The sequence below is a fragment of the Leucoraja erinacea genome, chromosome 15 (assembly GCF_028641065.1).
Source record: "Leucoraja erinacea ecotype New England chromosome 15, Leri_hhj_1, whole genome shotgun sequence".
In the NCBI taxonomy this organism is placed as follows: Eukaryota; Metazoa; Chordata; class Chondrichthyes; order Rajiformes; family Rajidae; genus Leucoraja; species Leucoraja erinaceus.
The window spans coordinates 10,166,137-10,187,517 of NC_073391.1; positions in this window are offsets into that span (position 1 = coordinate 10,166,137).

Sequence of the window (21,381 nt, forward strand, 5' to 3'; positions counted from 1 at the left end):
GTGCTGCCCCATTAATTTTTTATTGCACCCTTTCCAGTTTAAGGACTGATGTTTAAGGGACATTTAGACAGGACATGAACATTTAGGAAATGGAGGAATATAGATCATGTACAGATAAATGGGATTAGTTTCATTTGTCATTATGGGCGGCATATACATTGTGGACTAAAGGACTTGTTCCAGCACTGTACTGGTCTATAGAGTCAAGTAGTTGGCAGTACATTGTAACTATATAAAACAATTTTTTGTCCCTGTAGTACAAAGGTTTTATCAATGGCAATTGGATTGAAAATGCAAAAGCTAGGAAATCATGCATGGTCCATTGCCTGATGCTTTTTAGATTTCTGTGGCCGACAGATATTCACCAGAAGGTACACAAAATTGCTGGAGAAACTCAGCGGGTGCAGCAGCATCTATGGAGCGAAGGAAATAGGCGACGTTTCGGGTCGAAACTCTTCTTCAGACTGATGGGGGGGGGGGAGAAGGAAGGAAAAGGGGAGGAGGAGGGGCCCGAGGGCGGGCGGATAGGAGGGTGGGAGGAGACAGCTAGAGGGTTAAGGAAGGGGAGGAGACAGCAGTTCAGCACTTCAACTCCCCCTCCCATTCCCAATCCGACCTCTCTGTCCTGGGTCTCCTCCATTGCCAGAGTGAGCAACAGCGGAAATTGGAGGAACAGCACCTCATATTCCGCCTGGGGACCTTGTGTCTGGATGGCATTAACATTGAATTCTCCCCTCCACTGCGATATTCACCAGACTTTGTTTACTGATCTACACAAATCTGCAGATCCTCAGCTACAACATGGGTGGAGAAATGGCAGATGGAGTTTAAGTGTAAAGTGTTCTACTTTGGGAGGTCGATTGTTAGGGGAACGTATAAAGTTAATGGCAGGCCCCTTAACAGCACTGGTTTGCAGAGGGAACTTGTGATCCAAGTTCAGAGTTCCTTGGAAGTGGTAACACGGGTGGTTAAGAAGGCATGATGGTACGTGTATCTTCATCATTCAGGAGTTGTGAATAAAAATCAGGAAATCATATTTCAGCTTTATAGGACTTTTGTTGGGCCACTGTTGGGTTTTGGTCATCCCGTTACAGGAAGCATGTGGAGACTTTGGAGAAAGTACAGAAGAGGTGCTTCAGAATGCTGCTTGGAAAAGTGGGTATTAACTATAGGGAGAGGTCGGACAAACTTGTTTCGTCTGGAATGTCAGAGGTTGAAGGGAGACCTGATAGAAGTATATAAAGCGCGGACCCGTTGGGTCCCATTCCCCCAACGCAATAGTCCACCATTTCAGTCAAAATGGCAATCCTGGCCCGGCAAGCCTTTCTTTATTCGTCCAAAATCAGCTCCCCTTTTTCCCCAATATCCCTTGATTCCCTTAGCCCTAAGAGCTAAATCTAACTCTAGAAAACATCTAGTGAATTGGCCTCCACTGCCCACTGTGGCAGAGAATTCCACAGCTCCACAACTGAAAAAATTTTTCCTCATCTCTGTCCTAATTGGCCTACACCTTATTCTTAAACTGTCACCCCTGGTTTTGGACTCCCCCAACATGGAGAACATTTTTCCTGCATCTACCCTGTCCAATCCTCCAAGAATGTTATATGTTTCTATAAGATCCCCTCTCATAATTCTAAATTCCAGCAAATCCAAGCCCATTCAACCCATTCTTTCATCTTACAACATGTTTAGTTAACGTGTGCAAGATTTCAGCCTTCTTAAAGTACCAAATCACTTCATACTAGGTTGGCATTATCTTGACCTGTATTTCATTGATTGTTAAATTTTAAATTGCTTAAAAATGCTTTGATTTAAAGTCAGATTTCCCCTCCTCACTCAAGTTTCATCAAAATCAACGTTTCTGCTGGACTAATTTCCACATTTCACATTTTGTTGTCTGATTTAAATTAACAATCTATCCACCAATGCTTAATGCAATTAGAAACACAGGAACATTGGAGCAGGAATAGAACACACCTGTTTTACTATTCTATAAGGTTGTGATTGTTCAGTGAATTAACTCTATACCCAACTTTTCACATCCATTCAGAGCTCTACTGAACAAAAATCTAATCTCAGATCTAAGATTAATAATTGACCTTCTAACAATTATTGTTTGTAAAAGAGAGTTTCAACCTTCTTCCTCCGTTCATATGAGACGTTTTCTAACTTTGTTCAAAAAGGGTGTAATATGTATAATTTTTCCCCGACTACCGTGCCAGTCTGCCTTTTGGATAAATGCCACCAACTAGACTTGCAGAAATACCCCCACAGCCATAGTAAGTAGCAAGGCTGAGATGGAGCCACATCTTCCCTCTGAGACTGAGACATTTTAGAACATGTGCAGGAAAGAGCTGCAGATTCTGGTTTACACGCAGATAGACACAAAATGCTGGAGTAACTCAGTTAGACAGGCAGCACCTCTAGAGAGAAGGAATGGGTCCTTAATGTTTTTAATACCTACTATGGATGGCACGGTACTGCAACGGTAGAGTTGCTGCCTTACAGCGCTTGTAGCACCAGGGACATGGGTTTGAACCCAACTATGGGTGCTGTCTGTGCAGTGTTTGGATGTTGTTTCTGCGATCTGCGTGGGTTTTCTCAGAGATCTTCGGTTTCCTCCTACAATCCAAAGACGTACAGGTATGTAGGTAAATTGCTTGGTATAAATATAAATTGCCTCTAGTGTGTGTAGGATAGTGTTAATGTGCAGGGATCGCTGGTCGGTGCGGGGATGAGCCTGTTTCCGCCCTGTATCTAAACTAAACTAAACTATTAAAATTTATTGAAACATTGAAAAAATCATTAAAATGTCAAAATCTCTATCTGACCATTCAGAAATCCCAATGACTTGGCATCTGGTTCACCGGGTAACTTTAGGCACATTCCATTCCAAATTTCTGAGATGTCAGTTCCCATTGACTCTCTGGGACAATGGTTCTCATAGTCATTTCTTATTCACCAGGTTCTGTGTCAATAAGAACCAGTTCCGTGTGCCCCTCCAATGCACTGGAGCCCCTGTTCCCCTGCTCTTGACTGTCCAACGCTCTGGTGCACACACTCCATTCTGATTCACCAGAGCGCCGTTTCATTTTACTCCCCCTTCAACCCACCGCGGCCTCACCGCCTGTGTCCCCCTTTAATACCTACTTAAATTGAGATCAACTGGGAAATTTCTTATAATAATATGCATCATTTAAAAAATACGAAATAAAATATGTTGAATATTACGAGGAAGAACATCCAAAATTTTGGAAAATCTGTTAGTCTGGCACCACCAATGTCCCCAATGTCCCCAAATAAATTTTAAGTATAAAATTGAAAGAAACGAATAAAAATGCATTTAAACCCCAATAAATAATTAGAAGAATGAAATAAAGTAAAATATATCAAGATGTGACGGTCCCTGGATATTATGCCACTCCTTGGGTCATCCCTGTCGGCACTTGAGGGACAGGGACGGTGGTCTGCCCACGGATTTCCCCGTTCCTGCTCGGGAATGATCTGTGTGTTTTATCATGCTTCATTAAAGGACTTCTGAACCTGCCTGGCGTCTAGCATTTTCCTGACCTTGTCCAGGCCACTACAAAGAACTTATTAATGACCCTATCTTATTCTTCGTAATCTCCAGATAATGAATCCCCATATTTCTAAATGCATAGATTTACTTTTCAACTAACCTTTAAGCCAAAAATGATTTCAACCAAAACAGTACAGTGATTATTGAATCTTTTTCAGATTGCCAATAGTCTAAATAAACTGATGCTCATAAAGGTAATGAACCAATTAAGTTTCTGTTTCTGCTGCTATTCTTTTATTAATGGCCATTTTATCTTTGTGACTATGCTTTGGTTCAGTTTTGTTTCTTCCCAATATCTGCAATATTTGTATACTCTGTTTATACAATATTCCACAAATTTTAAAATATAAGAGCTGAAAAGTCATGGTACAGATTTGTAAAATATTTATTGGGCCTCACCTAAAGCATTGTAAGCAGTTCTGGTCACCCCCATATTGGAAGGATGTGATTAGGCTGCAGAGGGTGAAGAGGTGATGTACTTGTATGTTGCCCAGACTGGAGCAGTTCAATTGTAAGGAAAGACTGTAAAGGCTGCTTTCCTTTGAGCGGCGTAAGCGGGTAATGCAATAGCGATATACAAAGTTTCGAAGGGGATAGATAGAGTAAATATGGGTCATACCACTCCAAACAGGCCCTTCAGCCCACTATGTCCATGTCAACCACTAAATACCCATCCAAACTAATCCCGTTTACCTGCAGTTCTCAAGTAATTACATCAAGGAAAGATAAATCCTTCAGCAGTATATATCGTTTATGCTGGTAATGGAAATTAATAGATGCAAGTGAAAAGTAAGGTTCAATAATTAATGGTGCTAACGATGGCATGGTGAAGAATAGCCAACCAACATGCCAAGAATAACATGTCATTGGAAAGTGCTCTAAAGTTCTAAGATTAGCACGAGCCTGTAGCATCTGCGTGGATCATCAGAGGAAGGAGACAATAGCATTAGGCTGTGCTAGGCCAATCCTGACTTCATCGATCCTATGCCATCAGGACCCCAGGCCTTAAAGTGAGAAATACAAGAACTGCATGTCTACTTATGTCTAGAATGGACATTTCAGAGGCTTGAAAATTGTAAAATGACACTGGAACATGATGACTCTCTTCGTGCTGTTCCAGAAGAGGATCTATTTTACTCGTGTATGGTGTGAATTAACGAATAGCATGCAGAACAAGCCTTTCACTGCATCTCTGTACACATGGAATAAAGAGACCATTGAACAAAATAAGCACAGCAACAGTCACATGATAAATTTGATGTTCAGTATCTGACAAGAGCGTGTAAATTAAATGATTATTTAGTTTCAGTGTGTCACCTTTCAAAAACACATTGAAGTTATGATAGGACTATGGTGTCAGATGTGGCTCCATTGTTGCCATCACTTCCTCTGTGGCAGAAATTATAGTTTTATGAACCATTCAGGAGATGTCAATGTAAAACTCTTGACTGAAATTCCAGTAATTTTAATGACACATTCATACAAAGTGACCTGAGCTGTCTTTCCTTTCAGCTGTAGCACTAGCTGGACAGTTCTTAATCCAGCTATTCTCCTTGACTCAGCCGATGGCTCCATTAATAGTATACTGTCGCTGTAGAAAACATGTGAGGGGCAAGGACAGAACAACTGGATCTAGGACAATATATCCTCACATTGTGACTGAAAGGAAAGGGAGTTTGATGCGCTTTGTACAAAGGTGTTCACTTAAAAAAAAAACACCAATTAAAATAAAATAAAATCTGATGAGATCTATCATAAAAGATGATTTTTAAAATACATTTATACTCCCTTTTTCTCCATATCACCAATATCCAGCAGCAGGCACTATTGGACTATGCTCTATTCTGGTGAGCAAGCACTGACCAAAGCAGACTTCTCTCTGAGATAGAGGAGAATAAGGCAATCATGGAGAAATACAATGACAATTGGACTAAGTGGGACCCGTTGGGTCCCAGGTTCACACGGGAGGGCTGGACCCCCAACGCAATATTCCACTTCTCCACCAATTCTAATATTGGTGGCCAGTGGGGGGGGGGGTTCTGGAGCGCTAGCATGGGTGTTGTGGGTCAAGTCAAGCATAGTGAGTGCAAGGCCAACAGTCCATTTCAATCCATTTCACGTCAAGTCAATCCATTTGAAGTCAAGTCAAGCACAGGGCAGGCGGGGCCAGCTAACAATACAATCCATTTTCTTTTATTTCAGGTGAGGCCAAGCAAGGCAAAGCAAAGGCAAAGCAAAAGCAGAAGCACAAAGCAGGCGGGGCCAGCCAACAATACAATCCATTTGCTTTCATTTCAGGTGAGGCCAAGCAAGGCAAAGCAAAGGCAAAGCAAAAGCAAAAGCACAGTGCAGGAAAGGCCAGCAAACAATACAATCATTTGCTTTCATTTCAGGTGAGCTCAAGCAAAGCAAAAGCAAAAGCACAGGGCAGGCCAAACAACTAATTTCATTTCCATTTCAATTTCAAGCATAGGGCAGGCCAAACAACTAATTTCATTTCATTAAGGGCTAACAAATCATTTATTGCAAGCACATTAAGGGTTCACAAATCATCATTCATTGCAAACACATTGCTGGCTAACAAATAATTTATTGCAAGCGCATTAAGGGTTAACAAATCATCATGCATAACAAGCACATTGATGGCTAACAAATCACTTATTGCAAGCACATAAAGGGTTAACCACATAAAGCACATAACCACAAAAAGCACATAACCACAAAAAGCACATACTGGGTAGACTCACAGTTCAGTAGACTCACAGTTCAGTAGACTCACAGTTCAGTAGACTCAGTTGTGGCCTCTCCCTCATGATCTTTCAGAGTGACTGACTCACGTCCAGGCATCTGGGGTTTTATAGTCCTGCCCTCCCCACGGAAGGGGTGTTACCCTCATCGTGGTGATTGAAAGGCAAGAGGACCAATCAGCTGATCTCAAGATTTCTTAAACACTCATAACTTTTTTATTTTTCGTAGATCGGAAAAATCCTCGGGGCTGCCTCAGAGGAGGAGGACTGTGAGTAAGATGGCCAAAAAATCATAGCGATAATGGGTAGCGCTTTTTTCCCTCAAAAATCAATATACAGCGCAGAGAGGAAGTGGTCAAGATGAGACTTTTAGTTATATAAGATTATGTAACTTCGTAGATAGATAGACTATCTGATGAGATACCTCATCTGGAGATGGTATTGTATAGATGAATATTGTGCATTGCAGGGATTGTCTGCAAAATTAAGCATGATCTTGATACTGTTTGACTTATTGAGTGATTGTTTTTTTGTTCAGCCAAGAACTCTGTCTCCCAGTTACTTTCTATATTTGGCTGCTTCTGTTTCTGGCAATAGGAAAATCCTTTTGTAAAACAAACAAATTGCAAACAAAAACACTAATGGGGTGGATGCAGTGGATAAGCGATACTGCATACTCGTCCCACACCCACTCCTTGCTTAGCCTGAACATCTGAACTTTAACTGGGCACCTCAAAGGGGATGCAGCCCGATGGCATCTGCATTCTGTTTAAATGCAGAAAAAGTGTTCGGAAGAAGCGAATGGCTTCTGCATTTAACCAATCCTCTTTCTAAAGTTCCTGTCCCTTAGCATAATGGTGGTGCTGACATGGAATAACTTTGGCATTCAAATGTCTTGTTCTGGACAAATGCTTTCAGACCAGCCTTAGGTTCATCATGTGGTCCCACTTTCTGTACAGGAAAAGATTATATTGGGTGCAGAGTACCATTTGCACAAAGGGAATCATAATAGACTGCAAAGCACAAAGCTCTCTTCCGTATTGCTGCCTAATGCTGAGATTCATGGAGGAAAACTGCTGTCTGAACAGCCTGGGTCCTGCTGAGAGTCCTTCTCCACATCCTCCCTCCTTATTTGTGCAGCTTGCCCTTTTGATTTGCTTACCCTTTTGTGCGTGATTCCTAGAAAAAGGCTAACGTGTGGAAACAGGGCTCTAGGCAGAAGCTTTGAAGTCAGCAAGTCAGCTGAAAGTATTTTAACAATTACTACACTACTTCCCTGCAGAGGTTTACAGTTTGAAATAACTACACAAAGCACCATGGAATTGTAATGACTTTCAAAGCAATGAACCAGCAACTAATCTGTAGGGAGCTAATGAACCCTTTAAATAGTGCTAATGCTTAGGAAAGAATGGCAGTGGGGTGGGAGTGTGTACTCTTTGTCCTGCTGCTTAAGTGTTTGGCGATTTGAGGTTAGAGGGCATTTGTTGGATTGTTGTGCTTCAAAACGGCAGTGCTGATGTGAAATTATTTCTGATTGACTTGATCTACGCTGTATACTTCTGGATGGAGAACCACTTTGTGCCACTAATAAGTTTTCCATCTATCAATAGGGCATCTATTACACATTGCATGGGAGAGTCATGGAGTTTTGCGACATGGAAATGGGTCCAACACATCTGACCTTCTTGCTCTATCATACCAATGCCTTTTGCCCACATTACATCTGTATGGTTTTATATCTCGATAACTAAAGTGCCTTTTTAAATGTGTCTTAAATGTAGTGGTTGCATCTGACTCCAATACCTCCTCTGGCAATGAGTTCGTTGGATGCTGTTTTGGAATGGTAAGGACCTTACAATTCACAGTTGCTTATTTCATAATAGCAATTTCTAAATCAGTCGCATCACAACTATCAAATGGAAGTCAAGCCGAAAAGATACATCAGAAGATGTTTCATTTATAATTAAACAATGGAACATCCTTTGAGTTCACAATTAATGTTTGAATGATTGTTCACATAGAACATAGAACAGTACAGCACAGTCTGTACAGAAACATGATGCCAAGATCAATTAATCTCATCTGCCTGCACATGATTCACCCGTGGAAAAAACACACACCCCCACATTTCCTTTAGACTTTTCCACCCTATTTTAAAGCTATGCCCTCGAGTGTAGATCAAATAGCATTGCTGATTTGATCGGTGTCTGGTTTTGCTGCTGACCTGATCCATAATAGACAATAGACAATAGGTGCAGGAGAAGGCTATTTGGCCCTTCGAGCCAGCACCGCCATTCAATGTGATCATGGCTGATCATCCCCAATCAGTATCCCATTCCTGCCTTCTCCCCATATCCCCTGACTTTGCCATTTTTAAGAGCCCTATCTAGCTCTCTCTTGAAAGCATCCAGATAATCTGCCTCTACCACCCTCTGAGGCAGAGTATTCCACACTCACCACTCTCTGTGAGAAAAAATGCCCGTTCTAAATGGCTTACTCCTTATTCTTAAACTGTGACCCCTGGTTCTGGACTCCCCCAACATTGGGAACATGTTTCCTGCCTCTAGCGTATCCAAACCCTTAACAATCTTATATGTTTTAATGAGATCCCTCTCATCCTTCTAAACCCCAGAGTGTACAAGCCCAGCTGCTCCATTCTCTCAGCATATGACATTCCCACCATCCTTGTAAACCTAAGCTGCACTCCCCCAATAGCAAGAAATAATCCATGTCAGGTTTCCACACTACCACCTGGTGGAATGCGGGCAGCATGTTAATTAGTTCAACTTACGACTCGGAGTCTACAGTACTCATTTTGATGGTCTCTGTATGTATTCTAATTAAAATACTTGTTATGATATATAATGACTCTGTATAGATCAAATAGAACAAGTTGTCCTCCAACTTTAGGCTGAGCACGTAATACGCAAGACGAGACGAGAGATGACTGTATCAATAGTACTTTGCACAGAAAGTGGGATTACTACCTTGTGGCCCGTTTTGATAACCCCACCTTCGATGGCCAGTTTGTCTCGGACAGAAATGTATGGGCGAACACCAAGTGAAGCGAATGCTGATTGCCAGGCTGTCCGTGATTGATGACTGAGGTGAGCATCTGCAGGGTGGCATCTTCGGTCAGGCAAACCACCAACATATCCAGGTGTAAGCATGGGATAAGGTGTCGGCCAGATACATGTGCTTACCCTGCTTGTACGTGAGAGAGATATCATACTTCTGGAGCTGCAGAATCATTCTTTGCAGCCCCGCCAGAGCAGCGACTCATGCTGCTAAAGCTAAGGTGCAACACGCAAAGAGTATGTTTTTCTGGCCTGCCATGTCAGATTATGTACACCAGAGGGTGCAGTCCAGCATTGTGTGCAACAGCATTGCTCCACATCAACAGAAAGAGCCCCTTTTGCAGCACACGGTTCCTGACTTGCCACGGTCTATGGTGGTTACTGACATTTCCGACTGGCGTGGCAACCAATACTTGGTCCTGGTTGACTCTTACTCGGGCGGTTTGAGATCGATCTGCTCCCCAAAGCTTCCGCTGCGGCAGTCGTCACGAAACTTGCAAGGCATGTTTCGGTCCATGGGTTACCTCAGATCCTCATGTCTGACAATGGTGGCCAATTCACTAGCCAGCATTTTAATGACTTTGCAAAGGAATGGGACATTAAGCGCATCACCAGCAGTCCGGAGTACTGCCAGTCGAATGGGCTGGCTGAGCGAGCTGTCTGCAGTGCAAAGGAGCTCGTGGGGAAGTCCAGCAGGGCCAGGTCTGACGTGTTTTTGGACCTTCTCAATCTCCGCAACATTCCACGTGGTCCCGCACTCAGTTCGCCGGTTCAGCGACTTATGTCCAGACGGACCAGGACTACTCTTCCAGTCTCGAAGCAGCAGCTCCAGCCACAAGTCTGCGAGCCCGAGGGGGTTCGGGTGCGTCTGCAGCGTAAAAGACTGACGCAGAAGGCATACTACGACCGTTCTAGCCATTGTCGGAGGGCCAGGTGGTCCGTCTCCAAACCCAGAACGGATATGACCATATGGACATGATCAAGGAGGTGTGTCCAGAACCAAGGTCCTATTAGATTCAATCTGGTGAGGTCTCCACAGATGAAACCGACGACATATTCTGCCAGTAAATGAGCCGGTACCATTGAGGCAGGTTGAGTATGATGATGCAGATGATCCAGATAATGTGTTATGGACAGAGGATGGAAACGAATATCTGAATGAGGAACATGTGACAATGGACATTGAACAGTTCTGGAATCAGGACTTTGTTTCTGTACTTGCCAAGGACTGCCAATGGGACTGGTGTCGATGATGAAGATCCCTGCAAAGCCTGTCGACAAATCCCTTGCAAAACCTGTGCTGGTTGATTTGTCGCCTGCTAAGAAACTCCCGATGGAGGCCGTGCCTGTGGCGACATCTCCTGTGAGGGGCACGGATGAAGGCTTGTACCGTATGCGTGCAGGATGGGTCAGCAAGCCTGTGGCTAGATACGGGGATTATTTCTAGGTGCAGATCTTGGACTCTAATTAACTATAACCGACGTTACTTATATTACTTGCAATACATCCTCCATTGCTTTACTGTAGATGATAGTTAATTGTATAGCTTTATATACGTTTACTTCTGCATGCTTTAAATTTGTGCAGCTTGCCTTTTTGATATGCTTGCCTATATATGCCTCTGGGCAAAAGCCTAAGAAGGGGGATGTAGATCAAACAGTATTGTTGATTTGATCCGTGTCTGGTTTTGCTGCTGACCTGATCCATATTCCATGTCAGGTTTCCATACTACCACCTCGTGGCATGCGGGCAGCCATGTTAATTAGTTCAACTTACGATTCGGAGCCTCCAGTACTCATTTCGATGGTCTCTGCATGTATTCTAATTAAAGTACTTGTTATGATAAATAATGACTGTATCAATAGTACTTTGCACATCTCGTGTTTGACATTTCCATCCTGGGAAATTGATTTTGATTGTCTACGCTATCTGTTCCCTCATAATGTATATACTTCAATCAGATCTCCTTTCAACCTCTGGCATTACAGAGAAAGCAATCTAAGTTTGTCCAATCTCTCCTTATAGCTAATACTCTCTAATCCAGGCAGCAATCTGGTAAATCTCTTCTACATCCTCTGCAAAAGCCTCCATATCCTTCCTGCAATGGGGCAACCAGAACCGCATGCAATACTACAAATGTGGCCAGACCTATCACCAATGTCTGAAGAAGGGTCTCGACCCGAAACAACACCCAATCCTTCTCTCCAGAGATGCTGCCTGCCCCGCTGAGTTACTCCAGATTTTTGTGTCCATCTTTGGTTGATCTCAGGAGCTGATGTCTATCTTCATTCTGTAGTCTGTTTTATGCTTCCATGTTTGCCACTGATCTCTAGGATGAAGACTGAATTTACCGTACTCACATCAAATAAGGTGCCCAAGGAAGCCAGCCACATCCTTAGCAGAGAGTCCACATGTTGCAATAGCATTTAGTGTCGTCATGTCAGGGGGAGAGAGAGGGAATGGAGCTGTGATGAGACAAGAACAAGACTTGCTCACACAACTGATGTAAACATAGTGCATGCATGGCCAAGTCATGCCCCCTGGTCTAGCTGGTGTTCAATGCAGTCAAACACTGACTCTTAAAACACATAAAACATTAAAAGATAATTAGCATGACTCAAACACAAACACCATTTCTAAAAATACTCTTGTGTGGTGACACGTTAGGTTGGTGCGCTAACTATAATAACAGTGTTGCTGTAGCTGAGCGAGGTTGTTCTCCAGGGCTCAGCTACCGGTTGACTCCTTAAGGTCTCGAGGTGAGATGACCTTAAGTACCAGGACACTCCCTCTAGCCCATGACATCACGTGCCCGCCCTCGTACCTCCTGACAAGGGTTTGAGCATAAGTGGCCCGTGTATAGGCTGACGCCACGCTCTCAATTTAATCCACTGCAGAGATTCTATTCCGTTGAATCGGGTGGACTGCGAAGACCCCCTGCTGTAAGTGATGTAGACTCACTGCAATGTTATCCTCAGTTGCTAGATAGCATGAGCTGCCATCACTGGAGCAGAGACGACAAAGTGCCAGAGAACTAGCTGTCAGCAAAATTTGGGATTTCTCTATTTGTGTGAGTATTGCAAAAAGCCTAAAACATGCTGGTACCTACATTGGAACACATTTGCAGTTCTATGCAAAACTATAGACATTTTTGTGCAGTCTGATCTCATTTCATTCCGCCAAGAAAAAAGTTACAAAGGCTTATTGTTATCAATAGTTGTCCCATTAGACATATTCCGTAAAGGCACTTTATTCGTGGGAAATGGTTTGGAGTAATGTCTCGTCAAAAACAGGATTGAAAGCTCTTCCTAATGACAGTTGCAGTGGGCGCTATCTCTAAAAAATAAGGTTTTGCTGCTTTCAAGATTAGGTCTCCTAATCTGAGAAAAGACATTCTTGCAATAGAGGGAGTGCAGAGAAGGTTCACCAGACTGATTGCTGAGATGTCAGGACTTTCATATGAAGAAAGACTGGATAGACTCGGCTTGTACTCGCTAGAATTTAGAAGATTGAGGGGGGATCTTATAGAAACTTACAAAATTCTTAAGGGGTTGGACAGGCTAGATGCAGGAAGATTGTTCCCGATGTTGGGGAAGTCCAGAACAAGGGGTCACAGTTTAAGGATAAGGGGGAAATCTTTTAGGACCAAGATGAGAAAAACATTTTTCACACAGAGAGTGGTGAATCTCTGGAATTTTACTTCGGAGTCACGTGAGTGATTCCATGAAGAGCCCGCTCAGCACCCATGCGCAGCATTACGTTCAGCAGAGCAACAGCGGTGCAGCGGGAGTCAGGCGCTCCCGCTACAGTGGTGAAAGAACGGACCGTCAGGTAAGCTCTGAGGTCGTGTTTTTCTTTCATAGGGAGCATTCTGCTTCCAGGCAGAGAAGAAAGGCTCTTAGGCAAACCTGTCCCCCGCTCGACTGCACGGAGGAGCGTTCCATCTGGGGGGGAGCAGCAACAAGGCAGTAGGACCGCTTACCCGGCGCTCCGCTATCCCGACACCGTGCCGAGCCCAGCCCCGCTAGCGCCTGAGCAGCGGGCTGGAAGTAAAGCCACGGAAGAGGCGTCCAGCCGGTGGCTCCGACTTGTCGGACGGGGACGTCTCTCCACCCGCACGGTGAGGGGAGACAGCCGCCTGAGCCGCATGGAGCGGCTCTTGGAGCAGGAGCTCCAGCGAGACTCGCTTCGTGAGGGGCGCTCTCGCAGAGGGGGGGGGGGGTCAGGCACTCTCTCCACATTGCCTTGTGCACTGTCCATTGCTTCCTCCTTACCCGAGGGTAGCTTTGGTGACCAGGACTGGGCTGGTCAAGAACAGGGGACAATGGCTGAAGATCTCGGGAGTATGCAAGGGGTGCAGGAACAGGAAGAGCTGCTAGGTGTGGTGGACAGCTACGTGGCAACCCCACGTGCAGGAGGCCGTTAAAAGCCTGACGACAGCCATCACATCGCTTTTCCTCATTCCGTGGACAAATACGGAGATGACCACAACCTTCGTAAACAAATCATAAGACCTGGCATAAAAATCCTACATTTGCGGAGTTGTGCATACCCCAGCCACTGAGCCAGACCCACTGCTCTTTGGCAAAAACCTCACAAAGCATATGAAGGACATGAAAAAGGTTTTAAAAAACTTTCGGTCTCATGAAGTCAGGCCGGGACGAGCAAACCAAAAACAATAATTCCTACGCAGCAGCACCCCATCGCATCCATCAGTCGACATCTACCATATGGGACTGATGAAAGCTCGGGGTCCGCATTCTATCACCGAAAGTTTTCTTTAGACCAGGGCCCAGAGCGGACCCCATGGAAAATGTGCCACCCCCCAATGTCACCGCCACGCCAGACGACGTGCAACACTCGTTGGACCGGCAGGAAACAGAAGAATACCCATAACCATGGAGGTAGGTGGGTCTGGTTCCTACCAGCATATAGAGTAATACTAACACATGGGAGTCTATCATGAGTGATCAGTATATAGTCAATGGCATTAGTGGATACAAATACAATTCATACTAGAAAAATTGCCACCAGGTCAACATTCACCCCAGAGGGTATTTTCCCTCTCCGTTAAAGAAACGAGAGGGACAAGCTGAACTGGTGAGACTAATTACAAAGGGTATCATGGGAAAACCTGAACCCTTGCAATTCATATCAAATATATTCACTAAACCCAAAAAAAATGGTGGATGTCGCATCATCATTGACTTAACTTCACTAAATATGTTTGTTAAGTATATACTTTTCAAAATGGAAACGGTTGTTACTGCCAAACAACTAAATTCCAAACGATACTTCATGGCAAGCATTGATCTTAAAGATGTTTACTATTTAGTACCATTCACAAGGATCATCGCAGATACCTGAAATTTACCTGGATGGGGCAGCTATAGCAGTTTAAAGCGTTACCCAATGGGTTCACATCAGCCCAAGATTGTTCACCAAGACAAGAAAACCAGCTCTGGCAATATTAAGAAGACAAAAACATATTGTCGTGGCATATCTTGATGATATCTTAAATGGTAGGCAAGACCATGAAATTGACTATGTTAGCTGTATCAGCTACCAAACAGTTATTCGAAACCCTGGGATTGTCTTACATCCAGATAAATCTAAGTTGAAGCCATCCACAATCATGGACTACTTGGGCTTCACAATTAATTCAGTCTACATGACTGGAACATTGCCAAGAGACAAAATAGTTGAATTGGCACAATCATGCAACAATTTAATGGTCAACAAACTACCAACTACTCGACAAGTAACAGAGTAATTGGGAAAATGGTAGCAGCATTTCCGGCTAAATAATTCAGACCTTTGAACCAAAAACGACATACAGGTCATTATGATCGTGTCATGAAGTTATCCACTGAAGCAATATCAGAACTACATTGGTGGGCAAAAACGTTTGGCATAGTTTCAGCCTATTATCATCACTAACCCTACGTCAGTTATCCAAACAGACGCCAGTGCTCAAGGCTGGGGAGCAACTATATCCAGCACAAATAGTAGATGGACTAACCCAGAGTCATCGTTACCACTTACACTGGGCATTAATTATCTAGAGATGTTGGGTGACTTTTATGGTTTAACAGCATATGCATAAATATGCATCACTTGCATGTACGGTTACAAATAGATAATACTACGGTGGTGGCCTACATTAACCATATGGGCGGCATAAAATCGGTATCAGGCGACAAGTTGGTCAACACAATTTGGCAATGGTGTGTCCAAAGACATATTTGGCTATCAGTAACTTACCTGCCAGGTAAGCTAAATGCAGTGGCAGACACCAGGTCACGTTTTTCGCAAAAGTTATCAAGCAATATGGCACGCCAGATATCGATTTATTTGCATCTAGACTAAATCACCAGGTACCGATGTATGTCGCTTGGGAACCAAACCCTGAGGCAGCAGCGGTAGATATGTTCGCGCTGGATTGGGGAAATTCTTCTTCTATGCATTTCCTCCCTTCTGCCTCATCAGTCGGGGACTACGCACAATACAAATGGACTCTGCTTCAGGTATTTTGATAGTACCCGACTGGCCTACACAGCCATGGTTCCCAAAACTCCATGACATGGTTGTTGAAGCTCCGACGGTATTCCCCAGTGACCCAGAGTTATTAACACCCAGTGTCGGGCACAAGCCATCCGTGCCATGAAATAATCAAACTCCTGGGTTGCAGATTCTGCATAAACCACTTCTGGGACTGGGATTATCATAACAAACCATCAACACCATGTCAGCATCCCTCCGAACATCCACTAAAAAACAGCACTTGTCCAGCATCAAAAAATGGGAGAAGTACTGCTAGGATACAGGGACCACCTACTCAACCGCTACAGTTACCAACGTACTGGAATTCCTGGCGAACCTTCACCACGATGAAGGACTCGGCTACAGAGCCATCAACACAGCTAGAAGTGCCCTGCCTGTCTATTTAAAACCAGCTCCAGGACAACAGGCCATGGGGTCCCACCCGCTGGTAGTCAAACTAATGAAGGGTATTTACAACTCTAACCCCCTAGACCAAGGTACACCCATACATGGGATGTCAGTGTGGTCCTGACATACCTCAGGGGATGGCCACCAGCCAGATCCCTCAACCTGGAACAATCTATGCTCAAAACACTCATGTTGATGGCACTTGTATTTGCACAGAGGGCCCAGTCACTACACCTATTGCGACTGGACAGCATGCTCACAGCTCCAGACCAGATCTCTGTCATTATCCAGGGACTGATCAAACAGAGCAGACCAGGAACACCTAATCCAGTCGTGGAATTCCGGGTTTACCCGCCAGAACCACAGAATTCCGGGCATAACCGCCAGGTTATGTGCTATGACTCACCTACTATCCTACATAGACACAACCAAAATATTTGAGGGAGATGAAAAGCCTTGTGGATCAGTCATAAAAAACCTTATGGTCGGGTGACGAGCCAAACCATTGCGAGATGGCTCAAGCAGGTGCTAAAAACTGCTGGGATAAACACTAATATGTACAAATTTTATTCCACCAGGGCAGCATCCACGTCGACGGATAAAAGAATGGACGTGCCTATAGACCACATCCTGGCTACAGCAGGATGGTCGGGGGAATGACCGTTCAGAAATTTTATAATAAGCCGTTGGCAAAACCTGTTTTATTTGCACGAAAGATTTTACAGATTGCAAATATTTAATTTAAGCCCAGGGGAGCAATTTAATTTCTTTGTTGTTATTGTTAAAAAATACCATTGTGTTTTTCTACAAACAGATTAATTGGTTGATTACGATAACACACTTCCTCCCTCAAGGACTTCGGCAGTGCGTGAAGTAATAACTGTTACACGGTTTGAAATCACAGAGCTTTGAAGTCTTCATGGAATCATTCACGTGACTCCGAAGTAAAATAGTAAGATTAAACGAGAACTTACCAGTTTGAAGTTTGATCTGTATTTTACGAGGAGCTACGATGAGGGATTACGTGCCCTCCGCTCCCACCCTCAATAATATGGATCAAACTGATAAACTGATGTCTCCTTGTCTTTACTATGTTTACTTCAATAACTGTGTCTATCTGTGATTCCACACCGCTGCTTTGAAGTGTGCCGTGCATGCGTGATGAGTAATCCCTCATCGTAAATCCTCGTAAAATACAGATCAAACTTCAAACTGGTAAGTTCTCGTTTAATCTTACTATTCTCTGCCACAGAAGGTAGTTGAGGCCAGTTCATTGGCTATATTTAAGAGGGAGTTAGATGTGGCCCTTGTGGCTAAAGGGATCAGGGGGTATGGAGAGAAGGCAGGTACAGGATACTGAGTTGGATGATCAACCATGATCATATTGAATGGCGGTGCAGGCTCGAAAGGCCGAATGGCCTACTCCTGCACCTATTTTCTATGTTTCTATGTTTATTTTGTTGAGAATGTTGGCAGTAATCACCAATGCTTTTAGAGACCCTGCAGGAAAATAATGTTGTTCTGCAGTGGAATCTTGTCATTTGAGGTTGTTGTTAAAGTATGTCATTGAGGCAATTAGATCTTCTCTTTAGCCCAAGCTGTTGTCATTGAAAATTCTGAAATTTTGATGTGGCCCAAAATATTTATACACACGTTTCTCAATCATAAGGAGAAAATCAAATTATAGTTCCCATTAAAAAATGGTTTGGATCAATTTTAAATGGCTGGTGTTCCTGATGACTATACCTGTGGGAATTGTGTCAAGCCTCAGCTCCTTAAAGACCATGTTAGGGCACTGGAGCTGCAGCTGGATGACCTCAGGACCAACTGGGAGAACTTGGACAAGACATATAGCGAGGTTGTCACCCCCAAAGTCCAGGAAGAGAGAGGGTGGGGTGAACACCAGGAAGGGAAATAGACATGGAGTGCAGGTGACTCCAATGGTCATCCCCTTTCAAAACAGGTACACCTTTTGGATGCTGTTGGGGGGAAGCGGGGGGGGGGATGACATATCAAGGTTGAGCAGTGCCAGTTGTGGCTATGGCACCAGGTGGGACTGTGGGCCTGGCTCTGAGGCTCAGCAGGGAAGGGTAACATCACGCAGAGCCAGAGTGCTAGGTGACTCTTTAGACAGAGGTGCAGACAGGAGATTCTGTGGCAACGGTCGAGGTCGGAGTGCTGCCTCCATGGTGCCAGGGTCCAGGATGTCTCTCAGTGGCTGCATGAGATTTTAAGGAGCAGGGGAGCAGCCGGAGGTCGTTGTGCATGATGACACAAATGACATAGGTAGGGAAAGGTATGAGGTACTGCAATATGAGTACAGGGAATTAGATAAAGACTAACAAGGAGGACCTCCGGGGTAGTGATCCCTGGATTGCTATGTGCTAGTGACGGTAGAATAGGGGAGATGAATGTGTGGCTGAGGAGTTGGTGCAGGGGACAGAGATTCAAATTTCTGGACATTTGGGGTTTCTTCTGGGGCAGAGATAACCTGTACAAGAGGGATGGGTTGCACCTTAACTGGAGAGGAAGCAATATCACGGCAGGTAAAATGTGTAGGAAGGAACTGCAGATGCTTGTTTACACCGAAGATAGACACTAAATACTGGGGTAACTCTGGGTCAGGCAGCATCTCTGGAGGGAAGGAATGCGTGATGTTTCAGGTCGAGACTCTTCTTTAGCCTGAGGCTGAAGAAGGGTCTTGACCCAAAATGCCCCCCATTCCTTCCCTCTAGAGATGCTGCCAGTCTCACTGAGTTACTCCAGCATTTTGTTTCTATTCTGACAGGTAAGTTTGCTAGTGCTATACAGCTAGGTTTAAAATAAATTAGCAGGGGATGGTATCCAATGCAGGACCAAAGCAGGTGAGAGGTTGGCAGGCGGTATGGATGAGAGAAGGTTTAGTGGACAGAATAGGCAAGAGAAAGGCAGGGAGCGAGGAAGGACTGTTGGTTTGAATTGCCCTTATATTGTGAGAGACCTGACAAATAAGGCAGATTGAATTGAATTGAATTGAATCTTTTATTTGTCATTCAGACCTTTCGGTCTGAACGAAATGTCGTTGCCTGTAGCCATACATGTAATAATAAATAACACACAATAAACACAAATTAACATCCACCACAGTGAGTTCACCAAGCACCTCCTCACTGTGATAGAGGCAACAGTCTTAGGGTTGCTGTCTCTTCCCTCCTCTTCTCCCTCTGCGCTGAGGCGATACCCCACTGGGTGATGGTAAGTCAGTCCCGCGGTTCAAGCTCCGCGGCCCGGGGGTGGTCGAAGCTGCTGCCCTCCAGTCCAGCGGACGCAGCTGTTGCCATGGGAGCTCCGGAAAACAGGCATCAACCTGTGACCTGCGAGCTCCCGACGATGTCATCCACTGGCCCGCGGCCGAGCCCCGGATTCAGGTCGCCGCCGCCTCAGCCACCGGAGCACCATCTCCGCCCCGCACCGGGCCGCCCTCATGGGGCCGCCCCCACGGGAGCGCCTTCCAGCCAGGAGCCGGGCCGTCCTCACGGGAGCGCCTTCCAGTCGGGAGCCGGGCCGCCAACACGGGAGCGCCTTCCAGCCCCGCACCGGGCCGCCCACACGGGAGCGTCTTCCAGCCCCGCACCGGGCCGCCCACACGGGAGCGCCTTCCAGCCCCGCACCGGGCCGCCCCCACGGGAGCGCCTTCCAGTCGGGAGCCGGGCCGCCCACACGGGAGCGCCTTCCAGCCCCGCACCGGGCCGCCCACACGGGAGCGTCTTCCAGCCCCGCACCGGGCCGCCCACACGGGAGCGCCTTCCAGCCAGGAGCCGGGCCGCCCACACAGGAGTGTCTCAGCCCCGCGCCGTCCGCCCTCACCGGAGCGCCGAGTCGTGCCGCTGCCCGAACGCCGCCGCAGCTCGAAGACGGCCAGCCTCGCATTGGTAAGTCCTGGCTGGCTCTACCTCCGGATCCTCGAGGTCGGTCGCAGGTTGGAGGCCGCCAGCTCTGCCATTAGGCCTCAGCTCAGACGGGGGAAGAGAAGGGGGATACATCAAAGAAGTCGCATTCCCCCGAAGGGAGAGACAGAAAGCCCTGTTTCACCCCCCACCCCCCCACACACATAACACAACCTAATATCCAAAAACAGACAGACAGCAGGCGAGCCGCAGCCGTTTCACAGCGCCGCCACTTCCGGAGATGAACTTAGGGCGTGGATAGGTAGCCATTGCAGAAACCTGGTAGAGAGGGACAGGACTGGCAGCTAAATGTTCCAAGGTACAGATTCTTCTGGAGAGATAGAGGTGCATAGCAACTTTGATTGTAGCAGTGATCATTTATGAGTAAATTAATGAGCATAGGGAAATTGGTGCTGGTGGACACTGGTACATCTCCCCTTAAGCACTAAGGACATGTTCTTGTGACATTATTACATCTACCATGAATATTTTTACATCTATCAAACTACATTGGTAAATATAGGAAGAACCCATGACTATTGTTAAATAAGTGTAAAATATTGAAGCAAATCCCAAATCACATGAGTGAAGAGACAGGCTTTAAAGATGTGACCTCAATTTTCCATTCATAGCCCCTCGCAGATGAATTTCTCAATGTTTAATTCATATGCACGAGCATGACTGTGAGTTACAATGATGATTGCAGCATCTCTATCTTATCAGTTCAGCGGAATAAGTATCAGTGTAATAATAATTCAGTATCCATGCATGGGGCACATTTGGATCAATTCATTATAATGAGGTGACTCCCACACAATGGAGAGGAATGTACCACTGAGACAAAATGCTGGAGTAACTCAGCGGACAGGCAGCATCTCTGGAGAGAAGGAATGGGTGACATTGCAGGTCGAGACCCTTCTTCAGACTTCAGTACAAAACGATTTACCTCTTTTCTTGTATTATGCCTCCTCACTGTGACAGTTGTTCTGCCAGTGCATTGTTGCTAGTGTGTAGTGAGGTAAAGTGCTGACTTGTTTCAATGGTTTGCATGGCAATGGGGCAGCAACTGGGAACCACAAAGACCACATTGAATCCGCACA